At 34.2% G+C, this 13,877-nt stretch overlaps 1 non-coding gene across 1 annotated transcript; it reads left to right on the top strand.

Moving 5' to 3' along the window:
- The first annotated feature begins 9,941 nt into the window (after nucleotides 1-9,941).
- Nucleotides 9,942-13,562, top strand: LOC107787725 (O-fucosyltransferase 20). Its single transcript, XR_012703093.1, has 6 exons — nucleotides 9,942-10,814; nucleotides 11,130-11,298; nucleotides 11,886-11,975; nucleotides 12,186-12,469; nucleotides 12,557-12,804; nucleotides 12,919-13,562. It is a non-coding gene; the product is annotated as an O-fucosyltransferase 20 (transcript).
- Nucleotides 13,563-13,877: the final 315 nt, after the last annotated feature.

The following is a 13,877-nucleotide window of genomic DNA, read 5'->3' as shown; positions in this document are numbered from 1 at the left end:
CTTTTAATTCTATGCATCAAAGGTATAAGACTAATTTCCTATTAGGAAAAATAACTCAACTATTTCCATGTATCATTAAAAAATAAAATAAAATAAAAAGGCGTAAAATGATCAATCTGATCCAGGAAAACGCGAATAGGCTGCCAATGTATAAAATTGACATGTAAATATATGGCCATGTTGTAACGCACATATATAATACCCCACGTGGCATAACTAAATTGTTTTATTTTAAATGAACGAAAGAGAAAATTGTCCTAAGCTTGGATTGCTACTTTTACAAGATATTGCAATTTTTCAATGATGGAAATAAAAGGAAAAATAAAAACTTTTTACGTTGTTTACATAATAACTTTTACATTTTCTTTCAGTTTAAGCAAATTTTGCTAAAAGAGAAACGTACAAGAAAAAGAACTACTAAGTAACGCAAAGAATATTTGAAATTTACTCCAACTTCCATTGCAATTTGGTCCCAAAAAGGTAGCATTATCTGTATCGTTACACAATTTCATTGGAGATTGAGAGCTTCTTTAATGGATCTTCATGATTTTGAGTCATAATTTCTCAAATATATAAATTTATTTTGCTTGAACACAAATCAATCTGCAATGAATACAATCCACTTCAAAATTATATTGCAATTGACTTCTAGCAAGGCAATCACCATGTGGAAAATAATTGTGAGAAAGTAGGAAGTCATTTTCCTTGTAACCTAATTCACATAACTAATCATATTTGTTTTTCCATTTTTTCAAAAAATACTCTTTAAAAGAAACATGAAAGGGAAGAAAATGGGGCCTCGTGATAATGAAATCATTTTTTTCCCTTTTTTTGGTGCTTATCTGAAAGTAAACGCAACTAAAAAATGGCTATAATCACTTTCTTATTGGACTCTACTCTAGTCTCTAGTGGAGCATGAAAGCAGCCATAGAGCTTCTGACTTTCAATATTAAAATAATGAGTTTTAATTAACTGAAGCATTAACAAAGAAAAAATGAAACATCAGAATTTCTAGCATAAAATAAAAAAGTAAGTAACTAAATAGTAAAAATGTTTCATAGTTGAGTTGTTAAGGAAGCAAACGGACTGTTGCCTTTTTGGGTTAGTCAAGTCAGAATCTTACTTGTAAATTAATCCGTAATTATGATAAGTTTGTTAGGAAAAGAGATGATGGTTCCCTAGTGAAAATTAATGAGGAGCTTAATTATTTCTCTCAATAATTACTTTGTTGAAGAAAATCACCAGGTAAGTTACAGAATCACAGTACACAATGTTAGAGTACTGTCCCTCCTTGTCCCATGAAAAATGAAAAAGAAACAATAACATATGGTTAACATGTCGAAGGGGACGCTTTGTTCTAAAACGCTATCTGCTCCCCAACCAAATGTGTGGCAGTATAATAATGTTACATAAAACCATGTCCCAATAAATTGAAGACTTCATATAATTTTTCCACTGAAAACTTGATGTTTGCTTCAAGCGTACACTAGCTATATATTCTGAAATGGTATATGAATTTATTTAAAAACAAATGGTTTTTTGGTTTCTAAAAAAACAAATAATAAGTAAGGAAAGAATGGGGAAGTTTATATTTCATAGCCAACTTTGAAATTAATAATTGGTTTCGGAGTTATTTGTGAATTATAATGAACACACTAAATCAACCCCACTTCTCTTTTATTTAAACCTTTATTGTCGGTCTCAACTCTCAAATCTCAATGGACTCCGAGGTGGCCCGTACGATCCCCGATAATTTTAGAAAAAATATAAGTATATATGTGTATATATCTTAAATATCGTATATTGAATGACACCTTAAGATTCAAAGTTGTATCAGCCGAAAATTTTATTTGATAGTAATAATATCGCTGACTTTCAAATCTTGGTTCTGCCCTATGTCCAAACACCAACGAAGACGAATGCTTATTATATGCACATACGGGACAACAGGAACCTGTCAACTAATTCGAGGTTCCACCAGTTGTAATTTTAATTTCTACCGTTAACTTTTTCATCAAATGGACAAAATGAAGGAAATTGTAGCTAATTCAAGCCCCTCAAAAGCCTCATCTCCTGCACCCCAAAACAAAGACAAAGTTCAGTGCGAAAAGGAACCCCACAAACAGAGGTACGTGGCAGTATGTTGAAAAGTCACCATCGAACACGGTGGCCAAAATGCCAGCGTGTAATATACTGTAGTTGTCTAGCTGGCATAGGAAAGTGGACGAGTTAGTACTATCTGATTGTTACTCCTATTATTATTATTAAAAGAAGCAGTAAAATTATTGGGAACTAAGCCTATCATAGGCAGAGGGGATTTCCTAAGGAAAGAAAGCAAAGGAAGCATACAATAGATAACAGGCTGTCAAAAGAACAAAGGCGGCAGGCAGCTCACATGTTCCTTTTTAGCCACCATTTTTAATACCCAGCTGGCTACTTCATTACACGACACGATCCCTTCTCGAGCTCTTAAGATAGTCATTATCCCAAAAAATAAAAAAAATCTATAATTTCAAAAGCACAAAACATTCATCTTTCACGCATGAATATTATCATTATTGATTGTTTTTACGGTTTGAACTCGTCACCTATAAATCACATTGGATAATTTTATCATTATTTTAAAGCTAATTTTCTATTATAAAATTAGCTTTAATTCCTTATCCTCCTAACCAAATGACTTCATACATTTTCATGAGAATTCGAATTTACCCCCAAAAAAAAAAATGTCCCTCCCCCACCCCCACGCACAAGGCAACACAAGAACCCTTGCCCCACACGTTACCTCGCAAATGAGTTCCTAGTTTTGATTTGCTTGTTTTGTTAGTCTTTCCTACTATTGATACTTTTTTAGACTCGATCAACTATTTTTCTCTCTTATAAATCATCATGATTAATCATTATATATGGTGCAGACATTTTGAAAGTGAACTTATTAACTTCGCTCCTTTTGGGAAATCCGATGATGAAACCTATGAACATCTTTCGCTCGTCCTATATTACCCCCCCCCCCCCCCGGTGAGCCGTTTTGTTTTATCTTAAACATTATTACAACTAAAAAGAGCTAGTATTACTAAATTTGCATTTTTGGTTATTATTTTCGCTTATCGAATATTGATTTATTTAGAGCTAAATTAGACAATTAATTTATTCATAACTTTAAATATTCAAAATTACATGCAAAGTCCTGTGAGATACAATTTTATTAAATCAACTGGTAAAGAATCAAACTTTATTTTTTTTAATCCCTAAATGAGAAACTTCAATAATTTACTTATTGTATGTTTACTCGTTAGCTCTTCTTCAATTTATATTATAGTATTTGATTGGAACATGAAATAAGTATGGTTGAAGATTTGATCTATGATCCCTCTACAAGTTTTGATTTAATTAAAGATCTTCATGTTTTTCTTCCTATATGTTTGAAATTAAAATATGACCTTCATTGATTAAAGGACGTGGATTATCAATCATAGGTTGACATTAGTTCGACTTAGTCATTCACATAAATGCCTTTTGTCACTCAAGCAAAAAATTGATTATCGATCATGGGTTGATAAACAATTAAGAAGATAACTGTTTATTAAAAAATAATTGATGATCGCCCAGGAAACTGGTCGATTTATTGACTATAGATTGATAATCGATCACGAAAGTGGTAGACACAAAAAAGAGGGATGATTATCGACAATAGGTTGATAATAGACAAAGAAGGGGTTGATTGACAATCACCGGTGGATTTTAATCCAAACATCAGCAAGAAGAAATTTAACCTTTAAAAAAAATATATTATTTAGTTTAATAAAATGATTATCCACCTAACCGAAAAATCCTTTCCAATTGAAGATTTAAAAGGGGTCACTTAACCAACGTAACTGTTCTGATAAAACATCACAGAGAGCATAAAAGTTGGATAGGTTAACGATTTTGAATTCTTATAAAAGTTGTATGGAAATGAAAATGTACTAAATATTAGAACATCTCAAAATAGGAAGAGTACTGCACAATATTTAGGTTAGAGGGAGTAATCAGATAAGCAATAAACATATTGATAATTACATAATGTATCTTGGACTAATTAGAATGGTCCAAATCTGCATAAGGAAACAATATTTGTCCTAATCTTATGCTAAGCCTGATAGTTGATAATGACTTAGTTTTTTTCTTTTATCATATGTTTAGATATAATAATAAATAATTATAATAATAACAATAACAATAACAATAAAAAAAAAATTTAAAAAATAATAAATAAGAGAGTTGGGCGGTGGTGGAGGGATGGCATGGAAAACGTATATTCTTTCTTTTTTTTTTTTAAGTGACGATTACATTAGAAAATCATTTGGTTTCAAACGTTGCGATCTAAAATAGTTGAAGTTGGAAAACTCTAAGTGGGCGTTTGGACATAAGAATTATAAAATTTTAAAAAAATATTTTTTTTTTCAAGTGAAAATGGTATTTGAAAAGTAGAGTTTTGTTTGGACATGAATATAATTTTGGGTTGTTTTTGAATTTTTGTGAGTGATCTGAGTGAAAAATTTTGAAATACAGTTTTTCGGAGTTTTTCAAATTTTCAAAAAATTTCAAAATTAATTTTCAAGTGAAAATTGATAATTTTATTGCCAAACACTGATTTCGAAAAAAAGTGAAAATTTTTCGAAAAAAATAAAAAATATTTTATGTCCAAACGGACTCTAAGATCCAAACATGTTTCACGCCATTTTGAATGGAAAGTAGAGAGAGAACATGATTTTTTTTGCGTAACCATTCGTTATTTAAAATTCATCCGACTAACTCAAATTTATTCTACGAGATTATTAGAACAAGATTTCGACAAGGTGAAGGAATACGGAAATAAAACGGCAAAAGTAAAAAGTAGCTGCTTTGCCTGTGGCTAAAACTGTTTAGTGCAACACTTATCTACTCATTTATTTGTTAATGTTAGGTATTATTGCATAAACTAGTGCTATTTGGCAACCAGTAACTCAGTAAGACTGAGTTTACAAGTAACAATAAACTATTTCCAGTCCAGTTTCTTTGTTCGGGTAACTTCTTTTTTTTCAAACTTTAATTTCTTGCATTTTATTTTCTTTTTTGGGGAGCGAGATGGTTCTTGGGCAGTGAGAATTTGATAACAATAAGGGGTCGTTTGGCTTGAAGACAAGTTATGCTGAGATTAGTTATACCAGGATTAGTTATGTGGAAATTAATTATCATGATATTATTTTTTATAACTGTTTGGTATGTTGTACTAATCCTGGATTGTCAATTTTACTGTTTTATCCTGGGATAACTTATTCTGGAATTATTATTCCACCATCTGACATGTATAAGTTATCTCGGTACCTTTTTTAATCTTGGAATAACTTATTCTAGGATTAGTAACTAAACAAGGGAAGGGATAAGACGATATCGAATTTTTATAACAGAATTATTTATACTTATCCGTTATACTAAACGACCGTGAGAGTTCTACTAAATAAAAGCTCATTTTTCCTACCGGCCTTTTCACTCTTAATCCATTCATTAGATATATACTACTAGTATATTTTTTGAACCATTTCCTCCGGACCAAAATCTCAAAAATGAAAAAAAATAAATAGTGTCAAAGTTTATAAGGATTGACTTTGTCTTGGTTCTTAGCCTCGCATAAAAGGAGTCAGGAGCCTAAATATGGGCTTTTTGGATTCAAATGACCTAAATAATTGGGGAAAAAAATAATGTGACCAAATTATATATAGCGCTCTTTTAAAAAGCACTATATGTAAAGTTGATTAGACGTGCAGGTATAACACAGTTTATTAAGCCCCTCCTCCCCCTCTCCCCCCTCCCCCAATTTTTTAATCAAACCAGCAGGTCCCCCCTCCATTAACGACCCAAAAAAATTCGAGTGGACCCCACCCGTCCCACAAAAAGTAAAGATTATTGGTCTCTCATCCTAGCTAAGCCTTCTCTCGTTGTGGGTTGCTCGTTTCGGATTCAAATCTTCAACTTTTCAAAAAACATAAATCAAGGTATTCTGACTTAGTTTTTGTCGAAACTCGTATAAAAAAATGCATATTAGTTGTTTTAAACGTGTTCTATGTTGTTTTGTATTTTTTTTGCGATTAAACTAGTATGTTATTTTTATCCGGACTAAGATATTAGTGTGCTAAAAAATATGTAAAAATTAAGAAATCATTATTATTTGTTAAAAAAATATTAATAAGTTACTTTTTACTGCTGTATATGTATTTTCGTGAATGTTTTGTGATTAAATGTATTTGTTATTTTTATCTGGTTTAGATTATTTATTTGCTTAAAGACTAGTATTATAGTGCCCTTTTAGCGTAGTAAAATGTAGTATCTTTTAGTGTAGTATCCCTGTAGTTATTGAAATTAATCATTTAAGTATCTCTTATACCCAAAAATACGTTAAAATAGCTGATAGATCAAACACAAACTCTGTCCAATTCTAGTCAACGATCGTAAGAAAATAACATGAGAAAATAACAATATTTTCCGGATATCTTGGTGCTATTGGGCCTCAAGATATCGAGCCTGGAAACCATTTATGAATATTTAATAATTAAATCTTGTATAATTATTAAAATTAATTATTTAATTTTATTATAGTAAAAAATAAGTGAGTAACAAATAAACATATAAAATAAAATATGTAAAATAATAAAACTATATATAAATTAATAAAACTAACACATACAAGAATTCAGGATATCTTGGTGCTACTGGGCCTCAAATATCGAGCCTGAAACCCATATGTGAATACTTAATAATTGTATAATTATAAATTCAATACCCCTTTTCCATCAATGACGTTGTAGTTGCAGCCCGTTCAACAAACCTCTCTGCCATCTACTTGAATGACATTCGCACCATGGCAGTGACAGGTAATCCTCGTGCAGACTTCAATAACCCGTTGAAAGACTCTGACACATTTGTAATCAGAATTCCCCATCTTCTGCCACCATCCGCATGCAAAGTCCACTTTTCAGGCTTATGTCGCATCAACCAATAATAGGCTGCCTCGTCTTCCTGCCTGATAGATTCCACGTGCCTCCAGAATTTATGCTCTCGGTGATCTGTTGCAGCCATCCACGTTAAATCATGCAAATCCTTGTTGGGATATGCCTTCTGGAAATTGGCCTTCAGGTGCCTCACACAGTAACGGTGGTAGGCATACGGTTCTTGCCATGCTGGCAAATTCTCTACAGAACTTATAATACCACCATGCCGATCAGATATTAGACAAATACCTAAACGTTGTTTGACAACTTGCTCTTTCAAGTGGTTCAAAAACAGTGTCCACATCTCTTGGCTTTCATTGGCACAAATAGCAAAAGCTACATGAAATATACTTCTATTAGCATCTATTGCAACGACGATCAATAGCTTAATATCATACTTTTCATAGACATGCGTGCCGTCTATGGATATTACCGGACGTCAATGCATAAAACCATCAATTGCTGGTTTAAATGACCAGAACACGTATTTGAATATATATTATGGTATTCCCGAACTCCGCTCAAGTTTCCATTCAACAACAGTCCCGGGGTTAAAGTATTGCAATGCAGCCATGTACTTGGGTAGAGCGGCAAATGAACTTATCCCAGTTACCATAAACAATTTCAAACGCACGTTTGCGCCCGAAAAATGCTTTTATTTTGGTAATGGTACAACCATATTCCTGATGGACGGATGTAATACACTATTTGATCTTGTACCCTATGAATGCTTCAATGTGTGGAATCAAGACAAGAGAAATCAAGTCAACATCCAAGTTAAAGTGATTCCCACTGAATGTGTCCATTTTACAAGTGTGGATGCCAATGTATTTGCCCACTTTTCACATACCTGTTTTCTTCTTGCTCGCACGCAGTATCCAATGAAAACTCGTAAACCATCTATGACAAACAACCTTGTATACATCCGGAGTTGACTCTCATACCGTCATCTCACGATACTCTTTTACGCTGTATATTTTCGCCGCCCTGCTTAAGCGCGTTTTATCAGGAAAAAGCATGCCCTTTGCTAGAACCGTTGGTCTAGACTCATCCCACATTGCTGTCCGAATTTCGTTAGTATCCCTTGTGAGGGCATCCACATCCGGCATACTTGGCAAATGATCAAGGTAGGGAATCTCTCTTAAATGAAACGACACTTGGGACTCGTACACTCTTGGTCTAATGGGGTTGGGGGGGAGGAGCATGCTCCCTCGTCAAATCAGGTCCATCATTCTTTTCCTCCTCATCGCCACCCTCATCAGGGAAGGGTGTGTCATCTTCAGACTCATCGACATTATTGTCATAATCACTGTTCTCTTCCTGACTCGGTGCATCTGTCAGATCCTGATTAAATATGTCATCTTCGGGTAATTGAGTCAGGACACGAGGTTCAACTTACTCGTTTTCACTGCACAAACAATAAAATAATGAGCTACTCAAATTGATAAATACTTTACATATAGCTATATCACTTCACTTACAAGTCGTAATGTATTGACATCCCATGATGGACATTATCCTGTTGGTGATGACTCCCGGATGGACCACCATGATCCAACACACCAGAAGTACGCATATTCCAACTGGGCGTGGGTTCATAACTTGTAAAATTCATACCTGGCCGGTATTCCTTGTGGAATATATGGGTGTTGATACAAATTCAATACAACAAAAATAAATATCGCAACACAAAGGAAAATTGAAGTTTATTACTCGTCTTGTGGATTATGTAAAGTAGGAGATAAATTATTTCCTTGCTCTTCATTCACCCGTGGAGATAAGTTTAAATCAGGCCAAACTCTTTCAGCCGGAACCTGTTCGGCAAAAACTTCTCCAGAATAACCACCCGATGACTGAGGGTTATCCTTGCTTTGCGCAACCTCATTATTGCGAACATCTTCAAGTTTCACGTACATTTCCAACATTTTTATCAAAAGAAAATTCCGGTGTTAATCCGGAGTCCTCAAAAAATAACTCAAAGTTTCATCATGCTCGATGTTAAAACTCAGCGTAACAAGCAACCCCTTGCGGAGTGAGAGAATACGGATATCTTCCGGTTACTTTAAGATTCACCGAACGTTTGCTCACACTCATTTTGTTACACAAGAACGATACCAGTCTATCGTACTCCATTGTAAGTGGCAACTTAACATGACACTGTGGAGATAAACTATAGCTCACTAAGTTATTCGCCACCACAATCTCATTCCCCAATATAATGAAACCCTTACTTTTCGCTCTTCAGATATTATGACAAAATGCTTGAGAATTTAACAAGAAGAAAAATTTAACACGAGTTGAGAATATTTCTGAATGAATTTTTGCAAAATCCTTACCGCCTTTAAATAAGGCAATGCCCAATCCGGGGGGTCAAATTTTTTGAGGTATAATTTGAATTATTGTTATGTCAGTTAAGCGCAGAAAAGTTATTGGTGGGCCCACAAAATATGTATAGCGCCGTTTATAAAGGCGCTATACCTGACAGTCTAATTAACTTAAAGTATAGCGCCCTTTAAAAGTGCGCTATGTATAGTTTGGTCACAATATTTTTTTTTCCACTCATTTTGGTCATTTAAGTCCAAAAAGCCACATTTAGGTTCCGGACTCCGCAACAAATGAAAAAACTCTTAAATAACTCAAAGACATATCGTTGTCACAACTTCACAATTATTCGTTTTTCACGAGTAATACTAGTCCAGTAGTTTAAGAAATTCAACACCTCAAAAAAAAGGAATGAAATTCACGCATGGACTGAGATTTTCTTATTTATAATTCTTATTCTACTTTTGACCAAGAGCAATATCGTCATTTCAATAAAACTATAATTGCTTCTCAATTTGAAAAACCAAGACGTTAGACTAAACACATTAATAAATAATTTCTTCCCCCACTTCACACACTTATATAAATACCCTCAGCTCTTCAATTCCCCACTAAGAAAAAATTGAAAAAAGATCTGACACTACGCTTACACCTTGTCTGACTTCCACCATTTTACATCCAATACCAAACGCGCATTTAATCATCGTATTTCGTGTTCCCGCCGTTCTTCTTTTACACCCTTATTTTCCTTTCTATTTGCAGAAACTTTCTAAGAAAGTCTCTGAGAAAAATCTTGTGTTAAAATTAAACACACCAACAATTTACACATATATAAAGGAAGAAAAAAGGCTTTGTTTTCATTGTTTTTGTGTTAAAAATGGCAGTGTCAAAGAGCAACAAGAAGAAGCAGCAATGTTACATAGCAGTGCCATCTCAGATAATAAATTCACTTTCGTCTTCAGGACTTCAGTCTCTGTTACTTTCTCCCAAGAAAAAGAATCCATCTTTTTCTGTAAAGCTCAAGCTTTTGCTCAATAATCCAAGATTCTGGGTTTTGTTTCTTTTTGCTTTTGGTTTTGTTGGTATGTTAAAGATGTGGTTTAATTTTGAAACTTTAGTTCCTTTTACACCAAACCCATGTGAGATTTTACAAGAAAAGAGCTCATTCTCAAATGACAAACAAGTTTCTCAGCTCAGTATTGGAGCTTTAAATGTGGGGAAAAAAGAAGAAGGGGATGAAAAGAGTGAGTTTTGGGAACAACCTGATGGGTTGGGTTATAGGCCATGTTTGGATTTGAGTGCAGAGTATAGGAAAACAAGTGTAGATATTGTAAAAGGAAGGAAAAAATATTTAATGGTGGTGGTTTCCGGTGGAATGAATCAGCAAAGAAATCAGATTGTAGATGCAGTGGTGATTGCTAGGATTCTTGGTGCTGCTCTTGTTGTTCCCATTTTGCAAGTTAATGTCATTTGGGGTGATGAAAGGTTTGTTCCTTTTCATTTTTGAACCATTTTTCTTTGCTTCCAGCTCAAAAGTTTTAATCTTTTTGGTCTGTTTTTGTTTCATTCAGTTAGGAAAATGTTTATTTTCCTGCCTAATTCTCTGAATTTAGGCAACTTTATCAACTTGACAAGCTTATTTCATCTATTTGGAAACTTCAATTATTGAAGCAATTCTGAATTCTGGTTATTTCCATAGAGTAACATTGTGGTTGGTCTAAGTTAGATTTTTATGCTATTCTGGGGTGTTTTTGATTTCTTAACGTATGTTCTATGTTTCTTTTTGGTGTTTGTTTGCAGTGAGTTCTCTGATATATTTGACTTGGATCATTTTAAGGAAGTATTAGCAAATGATGTAAGAATAGTTTCATCACTTCCATCTACACACGTGATGAGTAGACCAGTAGAGGAGTCAAGGACTCCTCTCCATGCCTCCCCTGAATGGATTCGTTCACATTATACCAGAAAGGTATAAAGATTCATTCAATTTTCTATCAAGTTACTTTCCTTGTTTTGGTTTAGTAGGTGTTTGGTCCAACTGCCTAAAATTATTGAAAGCAATAAACTAAAAATGGGAAGGAAAAATGATTAATGGTTTTCTTTTTTAACTTTGGTAGTTGAGGTTCAGTGTATGATTAATGGTCTTTTGTAAGTCCTAGCTGTTGGACAAAATCAAGATTGTAAAACTTGATGGCTTTTGAATTTTCTATATATGGAGAAAATCAAGATTGGTTTTTTTCTTTGGTTAATACCAAAGTTGAGGTCTTTGGAATAAATTGAAGTAGTATCTTTCAAGTTGGCTAGTTGGACAAAGTCTTGAAATTGACTCTATGGCAGCTGGAATGAATTACTATACTCTTGAATAGATACCTGAACCCAAAAACGCAAATACCAATTCAACTCTTAGACTTTTTCATAAGGATATTTACTATTCATGTAGATGTTTTCATCTTTTTTGTTTTATTTAAGAAGAGTCTTTAGTGCATTGAAGTTGAAACTAAGTTTTGGGAAATTACAGAGGAACTGATTTTGATTGTTGAATTGATGTTCCTGCAGTTTAGGAGGGATGGTGTTCTACTTCTGCGAGGCCTTGACTCGAGACTTTCTAAGGATCTTCCCTCTGATCTTCAAAAACTTCGCTGCAAGGTAAATTTAAATCTCATTGTTCTATTATGCAGATATTGTTGGTATGTGTATTCTTATTTCACGTCGTATTTGGTAGTATAAAGTACAACACCAACTGCAAGAATATTGATGCAGAATATAGTTTTGGTATTATTGGAACAAAACAACTGCTAAATGTTTCTGTAGGCATTAGCTGTCAATTTGACAAAATTCTAATATGTGAACTTGTAGGTGGCATTTCATGCTTTGAGATTTTCCCCATCAATCTTAGAACTTGGTAACAAGCTTACTGAGAGGATGAGGAGTAAGGGACCATATGTTGCTCTTCATTTGAGAATGGAGAAGGATGTGTGGGTGAGAACAGGTTGTCTTCCTGGTTTAAGCCATGAGTATGATGAGATGATCAACAATGAGCGAAAGCAAAGGCCCGAGCTCTTAACTTCACGTTCAAACATGACTTACCATACCAGAAAACTTGCTGGTCTCTGTCCCTTGAATGCCTTAGAGGTCACAAGGTAAGCATTAGCCTTCATAAAAGTTTTATTCTGCTTATGCACTTCTAAAATATTGTCTACTTAAACAAATTTACAATCTGTGGTTAGGTTGCTAAAAGCTCTAGGAGCACCAAAGAGTGCAAGAATATATTGGGCAGGAGGAATTCCTTTAGGTGGGAAAGAAGCATTGCAATTTGTGATTATAATATAATAGTCATTACTAGAGCGGTCTGCCCGGGGAACTCGAGCCATTTGCAAAGAAAGCCTCCCTTATGGCTGCTCTTGACTACATAGTATCCGCGAACAGCAATGTTTTCATGCCATCTCATGGTGGAAACATGGGCCATGCTATTCAGGTATTGTCGCGTCCCTTACACTACAGTTGCTAGTTATAGTTCAGGAGCCACTAGTTTGGAAATTTAGTTCTGAGATTTTTCTCTAACTAGTGATTGTAATTTGTATTACAATAGGGTCACAGGGCTTATGCAGGACACAAAAAGACTATTACTCCCAACAAAAGACAGATGCTTCGACATTTTCTGAATTCATCTCTTTCTGAAACAGAATTCAACAGAATTATACTGGAATTGCATAGAGATTCCTTAGGTCAGCCAGAATTGAGGAAAGCAGGAAGGGATGTGACAAAATACCCTGTCCCAGAGTGCATGTGCAATGGTACTATGAACCATTCGTCGATGTAACTACTCCTTACGAGGGAATAACATGTGATAAATCGTACAGTCTTACAACATCCTGAGAATTTTGGATAAGCCTCACTATGCTTTTTAAGAGCAGACAAGGTGGTTTGAGGTGCAGTTTTCGACTCGATTTGGAGGTGAATGGTTGGTGGTTATAACTTTATAGTAACATGAGTCCGATGCAGCAAAACTGGGAAGGTGATTCTGTGATACTGCAGCAACATATTATACAAGTTCAATTCCTATTTCTTCTTTATAGTGTTCTTTTGAAGCTGGGGAGCAAAGGTAAAGTTGCATTATTTGCTTAGGGAAATGAACACATTTTTATTCATTCATTCTTTACACTGTATCAATGTAAGCCACCATAGTCAATGTATATGTATTAATGTATATAATCATACAAATTTTGAGGTATATATGCCATTTTAATTATATCTCTCTCTGAGCCAGTTGATAAATCCTCTATAACGTAATGGCAGAAATCCTTCATAATATGTATGTTAAACATTGAGCAATCGGAAAATGTCTTATCTTCTTCAAATATTACCCCTAATAACAAATTAGCTTGGGAATGTGAATGTAGGAATATACGTGGATTATGTATAGATTTGGATGGGGTGGGGTGTGGGGTAAAGCTGCCTTAAAATGGGGCTAAAGTGCAGTTTTGGTTTAAATTCGGAAAAGCAAATTCTAGTGGCCCTAGCTACTACAACTTAGTACTTTCACCTATT

The sequence above is a fragment of the Nicotiana tabacum genome, chromosome 19 (genome assembly GCF_000715075.1).
Source record: "Nicotiana tabacum cultivar K326 chromosome 19, ASM71507v2, whole genome shotgun sequence".
Classification (NCBI taxonomy): domain Eukaryota; kingdom Viridiplantae; phylum Streptophyta; class Magnoliopsida; order Solanales; family Solanaceae; genus Nicotiana; species Nicotiana tabacum.
Note: the sequence above shows the minus strand (reverse complement) of the source record. Positions and strands in the feature narration are given on the sequence as shown.